Source organism: Eubalaena glacialis, assembly GCF_028564815.1.
Source record: "Eubalaena glacialis isolate mEubGla1 chromosome Y unlocalized genomic scaffold, mEubGla1.1.hap2.+ XY SUPER_Y_unloc_1, whole genome shotgun sequence".
In the NCBI taxonomy this organism is placed as follows: domain Eukaryota; kingdom Metazoa; phylum Chordata; class Mammalia; order Artiodactyla; family Balaenidae; genus Eubalaena; species Eubalaena glacialis.
The window spans coordinates 624,052-630,191 of record NW_026871142.1 but is presented as its reverse complement, the minus strand read 5'-3'; the positions used below and the strand labels follow the sequence as shown (position 1 = coordinate 630,191).

Below are 6,140 nucleotides of genomic sequence, written 5' to 3'. Positions count from 1 at the left end.
AATTCAGTGCATTATGGGTGTCTGTAGTCCACTTGGGATGATTTCCCTGTGTAAGGTTTTCCTAGTACCTTGTGAATGGTCATCTAGTGGGAGGCCAGAATGCAGTCAGCAGTGAACCAAATCTTTTTACTGCCCTATGGTGCTCTTATCTGCCTCTTTTCTGATCTCATTCCTCTCCTATCATGGTGGTACTGATTTAATACATTGGTTGCTGTAGGAGAGAAATGGTTTTCTTTAACAGAGTCCCATGAACCTGGAGAAAGTGGGCACTCACTCACCAGTCTCGCTTTCCCCTATGGTACAGATTGTGGTCTGCGTCTACCTCTTAGCTGTGCCCTGGTGTGTAAGGGTGATGCTAGTTAAGTTAATTGCACTTAATTGCATTCAAAGTCAGTTTTGTTTTTTTTTTTTTTTTCTTGCTGCATGGGAGTGGTGGAGTTGTTTTGGAAATCTGGACTCTACCAAGGCTCTTTAATTCTTGAGTGTCTGCCAAGTTCCGTGTTCTCAGATCATGGCAAAGAGGGACAGAAGCTGATTGGCAGGCCCCTGATGGTTTCCCAGCTCTTAGTGATGTCTGTATCCTTATTTGATGATGCATAGATGGATGAAACTCCTTGTAAGTTCTCTGGTGTATGGTGCTTGATCTCTCAACTTCCAGAACAGTATTTTTGTTCATGAATAGATGTTGAAATTTAGTTGTTAGAGGGGGATAATAGGGAGAGATGTGTTATGCCTCCATGATGTTGTGACTTCATGATTTACATTTGATTTTTTATGGTTTGCTTTTCTTTATTAAAATTTTCATTTTTCTTCATGCACTGTTTTCCTGGATTCATTTAGTTGTCTGTGTTCTTTTCCATCTCATCAAGCTTCTTTTGATTAAATTGTCAGTTAGGACATAGGTCTTCATTGCTTTGGGATTGTTTAATGGAATTTTGTTAATTTTCTTTGGTGGTGTCATGGCTGCCTGACTCCTCATGATCCATGTAACCTTGTGTTAGTGTTGGTGGATTTGAAGGAACAGACACCTCTTTCAGCCTTTATTGACTGATTTTGGAGGAAAGGAACTCCTGTGGGTCCCTGGCTTAATGGTTTTACTGCTGGGATTGCAGTCTAGAATGGTTGGCTGCTGCTGGGCTTGTAGTGAGGTTAGCTGGCACACCTGTTACCAGCACCTTGGACAGGTATGTACCTTGGTCAATTCAAGACCTTGCTCTATAGTCTGGTCCTGAGACCAAGGTCTGCTTCAGATCTGTAGATGGTAGTTCTGATACCGATGTGCAGATGGTTAATATCCAACATCTATAGATAGCTCATACAACTCAACATAAAGAAATAACCTAGATTAATAATGGGCAGAAGTACTGAAGAGACTTTTTCCAAAGATGACATGCAGATAACCAACAGGCACATAAAAAGATAGTCAACATCACTAATAATTAGGGAAATGCACATCAAAACTACAAATGAGATTTCACTTCATACCAGTCAAAATGGCTATTATCAAAAGAATACAGATAAGTATTAGAGAAGATGTGGAGAAATGGGAACCCTAGTACACTCTTGGTTGGGATTCAAATTGTTGCAACCAGTATGGAAAACAGTATGGAGGTTTATATAAAACTAATAATAGAACTACCATATGGCCCAGCAATTCTACTCCTTGGTATATATCTTTAAACAAACAAACAAACAAAAAACACAAACCCACTAATTTGAAAAGATACATGCACCCTAATGTTTGTAGCAGCTCTATTTACAATTGCCAAGGTTTGAAGGCAAACTAATTGCTCATCAATAGATTAATTGATATAGAAGATGTGGTATGTATATGTATGTTTAAAACTGAATACTACTCAAGTATAAAAAAGAATGAAATGTCATTTGCAGCAACATGGACAGACTTGGAGGGCATTATGGTAAATGATATAAGGTAGACAGAGAAAGACAAACACTGACATCACTTATAAGTAGAATCTAAACAATACAACAAACAAATGAATGTATCAAAAAAGAAACAGAATCATTGATATAAAGAACAAACCAAGGATAACCAGTGAGGAGAGAAAAAGGGAGGAGGGTAAATGTAGTTATGGGGGAAAACTGATTATCATGTGATTGTATGAAATCATGTGTGTAAAACTTTTGAAAATTGTAAACCACTATACAATTTAAAGCATCTTTCATTCAATAAAAAAGAAGGCTTTAGGTAGAGTTGTATTTACTACAGTTTACTAATACAGAACATGTCTATTATTTACTGTTTATGTACAAAATACAAAGTTAAAGCAAAACAAAACAAAACAAAAAAACACTGTACTTACAATGTCACTGATTTCCAGGAATGAAAGAGTCTGCCTACTAAAATTTAATATTTACCAACGCAGCCTTGGAACACTTAACAAACACCACAAGAATCTGGATTATAAAAATGCCTACCAAATGTATTCCTCCTTCAAAATGACAAATCTATAATTACAAGAAAGACAAAAAATCTATTTATAAATATATAATGAAGATATTCTATTTGTGTAAACTTAAAGTAAGACATTATCACATTATTTTATTTATAAAACCATGATATAAATGTTATTTTTAAATTTCCCAATCTTTGGGATTTCCTTAAAGTAGATCTGCTTTCTTTTAAAATCAAGTTTTACTTTATGAGTATTTACCATTTATTTACAAAAATACTAAATAAAATAATATTATTCCACTCAAATATGACTGTAAAAATGTTTTGAATGCAGAGTTACTTATGTAAAATACACAGGTAAACATTTTTAAGGATTCAATTATGCTTTATTTTATTCATAAATAATGATGACAAACCTTTGCCTTTTTTGTACAGGTTTTATACAAATTTTAGTTGCAAGTTCCAAAATTTTCAAAATGACATGTTTTTGAAAAAATTTTATTCATTGCTTACCAGGTATTATTCTATGTTCACCAAATTGATATAAATATCTCTGTAAAAGGGAAGAAATCATTATTTCCTGAGAAATAATCATTATTTCCTGAGAATTCCTTGAATTTCCCAAGAAATTCTTTTATTTAAAAGATTTTGTGGATGAACTTGTGCATATTTCACCATAAAAATAAGAAGAATTTATATTTTAAGTGAATAAATGAGAAGTAAACCCTGGCTGAATGTTACATTTTAGTTGTTAGGAGACAAGTCATCTTGTGGTGTCACAGCTACTCAGGTTGAGAACCATAGTGATGGTCTGGACAGTTTATCTGTGTAGGCCTGCCAAAGCAGCCTTTGAACCCATGGGGTTGAAAACCATGCAGGTGAGAAAAGTAACTGAAGAAAATTTTATTTGAGGTGGCACATATTTCTTCAGAAATTCAATATGTGTCTCCTAGAGATGTACCAGCTGGTTCAGAAACCTCCATTAGATCTCCATTGTTTGATCACACATTCACTGGGTATTTGGTCTTAAGATCTATGATTGAAGAATATGAATTTCAGGCTTTGTATGAAGGATTCTTGATTAAAAGACCACATTACATATTTTGTGTCTCTGAACTCGATGAAGATAATGATTTTCTTTCTCTCACAATTCCCAGAAAGCTTTGGAAAATAGTTGGAAGTGATCAATATATGTCCATTTCGTGGGATGAACATGGAACTTCTATAGTGATTAATGAAGAACTCTTCAAGAAAGAAGTTTTGGGTAGAAACGCCCCTTTCAGAATATTTGATACTGGGACTATGAAGTTTATTTCAACAGCTTCACCTTTATGGGTTTAGTAAAGTGTGACAGAATTTTCAAAAATCTGCTGCTTTGGCTGACTTTCTTAAAGAAGAAAAACAATTCTCCATATTAAGCAAGGTATTTTTAAAAATTACCACTTATGAATGTTATATACATATAATTTTATTAGTTATATCAGGCAATATATAGTAATATATATGTAAAAATAGACTTTTGAAAATTATATGAAACTACTAAGACTAAAATTATTTAATTTTTTCAAAATAATGAAGACAGTTTGGATATTAAACTTTCAAGTTATTGAGAAATTTTGCTAGCAATTTGAATCTAATCAGTACTCTAAATAAAGGCGCTGAAACCACTTTAGAAGTGATATTCACTGTTACTGTATGTATAATTTTAAACTTGAGGGCTATAATATTTAAATGTCTATTTTCCAATAAGTAATTAAAAAGTAGTGAGCAATGTCCATATATTGATGACATTATCTTTGTACAAACTTGAAATCTGAGATTTTACAGGTTATGCTTTTTGTAGTCTCATAACTTGGTTTAAAATGTTACTAAATAACTTTCACCTTTCGTTGTAGTTACAGTTCTACCATAATCCAAATTTTAAATGAGGCTGTCCCCAACTTTTAGTAAGGATTAAAAGAAGAGCCAGGATTAAAAATGCTTCTCCAGTATCTTCATTAGTTCAAGATTTCAACAAGCAACACTTGAAAGAAGGGGGTCATGTGGATAATCATAATTCTGGTTTTGTTGTTGAAACTAGTGGAGAAAGTGTATTTTCACCCTACACAAATTCAAATATGCCTTTAATAAGGAAGCCTTCTACGAGTCAGATAATTGCTCATACAAGTATGCCAATTAGAAGTGATTTTTATTCTCCATCATCAATGTCAGTTAGACCACCAGAACAAATTGTAATGGATACACATGCTATTTTAAATCAGTTGACCACTTTTCATATGCAGTCACATAGCAGCTACATGCAAGCAAATGGCCGCATTGTGAATTTTGTTACAACCACACCTTCAACTTCTCAGTACCACATTGGATCTCCCTTACAGAGCAGTAATTTTGGACTGAAGGTGGAGCCTTCTACTTTTCCACCTAAATACACTGATTTATCAGCCAGTGAGTTTCATTTTTCTAATGTGCAACCAGCAGGCACCCTATTGTTCCCAATGCCCATGATAACTAATGCATTTTCTGCCTCTCTTCCTAGATAAACTCATCAGCTATCTTCATTATGTGAACATTACCCTAATTATCCTAATTACAACAGAACTACCAAAGGACTATCAGATTATTCAAGATAACAAAGTAAAACTGACATGGGCAAATAACAAAATACCTACATTCTCTTATTTGAAGAATAAATATACATGTGTAACTTTATTGTTTTATTTTCAAAAATAGAGTCAAGAGTAAAATGGGAGCCTACTTTACATTTTTTAAAAATAGAGTTGATTGACAGGAATATTTTATGTAACCATTCGTGAGTAAATTTAAATAATTGTTTAAAAGGAAGAAGTGGAAATAGAAGCAATTGGAAAAAGAGAAAAAGGGAGATAGGGAAAGTTAATTAGTGATTTCTGAATCAGCCTAAGAAAAATCAAATGTGGTAATTAGCACAGGGTGCAGCAGGAAATACAATGATCTGCTCAGTAAACGTGGTCTCTATTATATCCTCACTGGATTAATATAGGTTACATGATATAGTCTTATATGACATGTAAGAATGTAGTAGAATTTTACAAATGGTTTATTAATGGTTCTTTTTGATTTTTGTCCTCAAAGTATTTCTGTATTTGCCTTTATTTCCTCCCCTCATGAGTCTACCCTTTATATTTTCTAATGTACGCTTTTATATTTGCTTCTCTTATGTTGTTTTTTTGTTCCAGCCAAAGGCAAGCTTAATTTCTTGGCAGGCATTTAATACCTTTTAGATTCTAAGCATAGAACCTCAGCATAGTTTAACCAGTCCCTTAAAGATCTGGCGTATATTTGCCTTACCACATCTTTCTGTTTCACTGCATCTGGAGCTACATTCAGAATAGGTATTTTCAGCCCTGTCAACTTCCATCTCACAAGTTTTCACTCAGCTATTTCTGAGGGTTAGAATGTCCTCTCTTTGCTTACTTAGACTGCTGCTTTACCGATCCCAGCACAGATATTACCTCTTCCAGATGTTTTCTCTCTACCTCCTTTTACTTGTCCTTCTTGGGTATCAGCAGAGATTTAGCAGAGTGCCTACTAAATGACATATTTTCAGTATTTAATGAACAATAAATAAATGTTGACTTAACTAAGCAAAGTGTATTTGCCCAAAGGGGGAAAGAATCCCATGGTTTTTAAACTATTACTTCCTGGTCTTTACACTTCACCATGTAGAATCTGTTTCAATAGCTTA

General features: G+C 33.8%; 1 pseudogene; it reads left to right on the top strand.

Annotated features, from left to right (window-relative positions):
* Positions 1–1,118: 1,118 nt before the first annotated feature.
* On the top strand, positions 1,119–5,046 carry LOC133082948 (heat shock transcription factor, Y-linked-like; annotated as a pseudogene).
* The last annotated feature ends 1,094 nt before the right edge of the window (positions 5,047–6,140 follow it).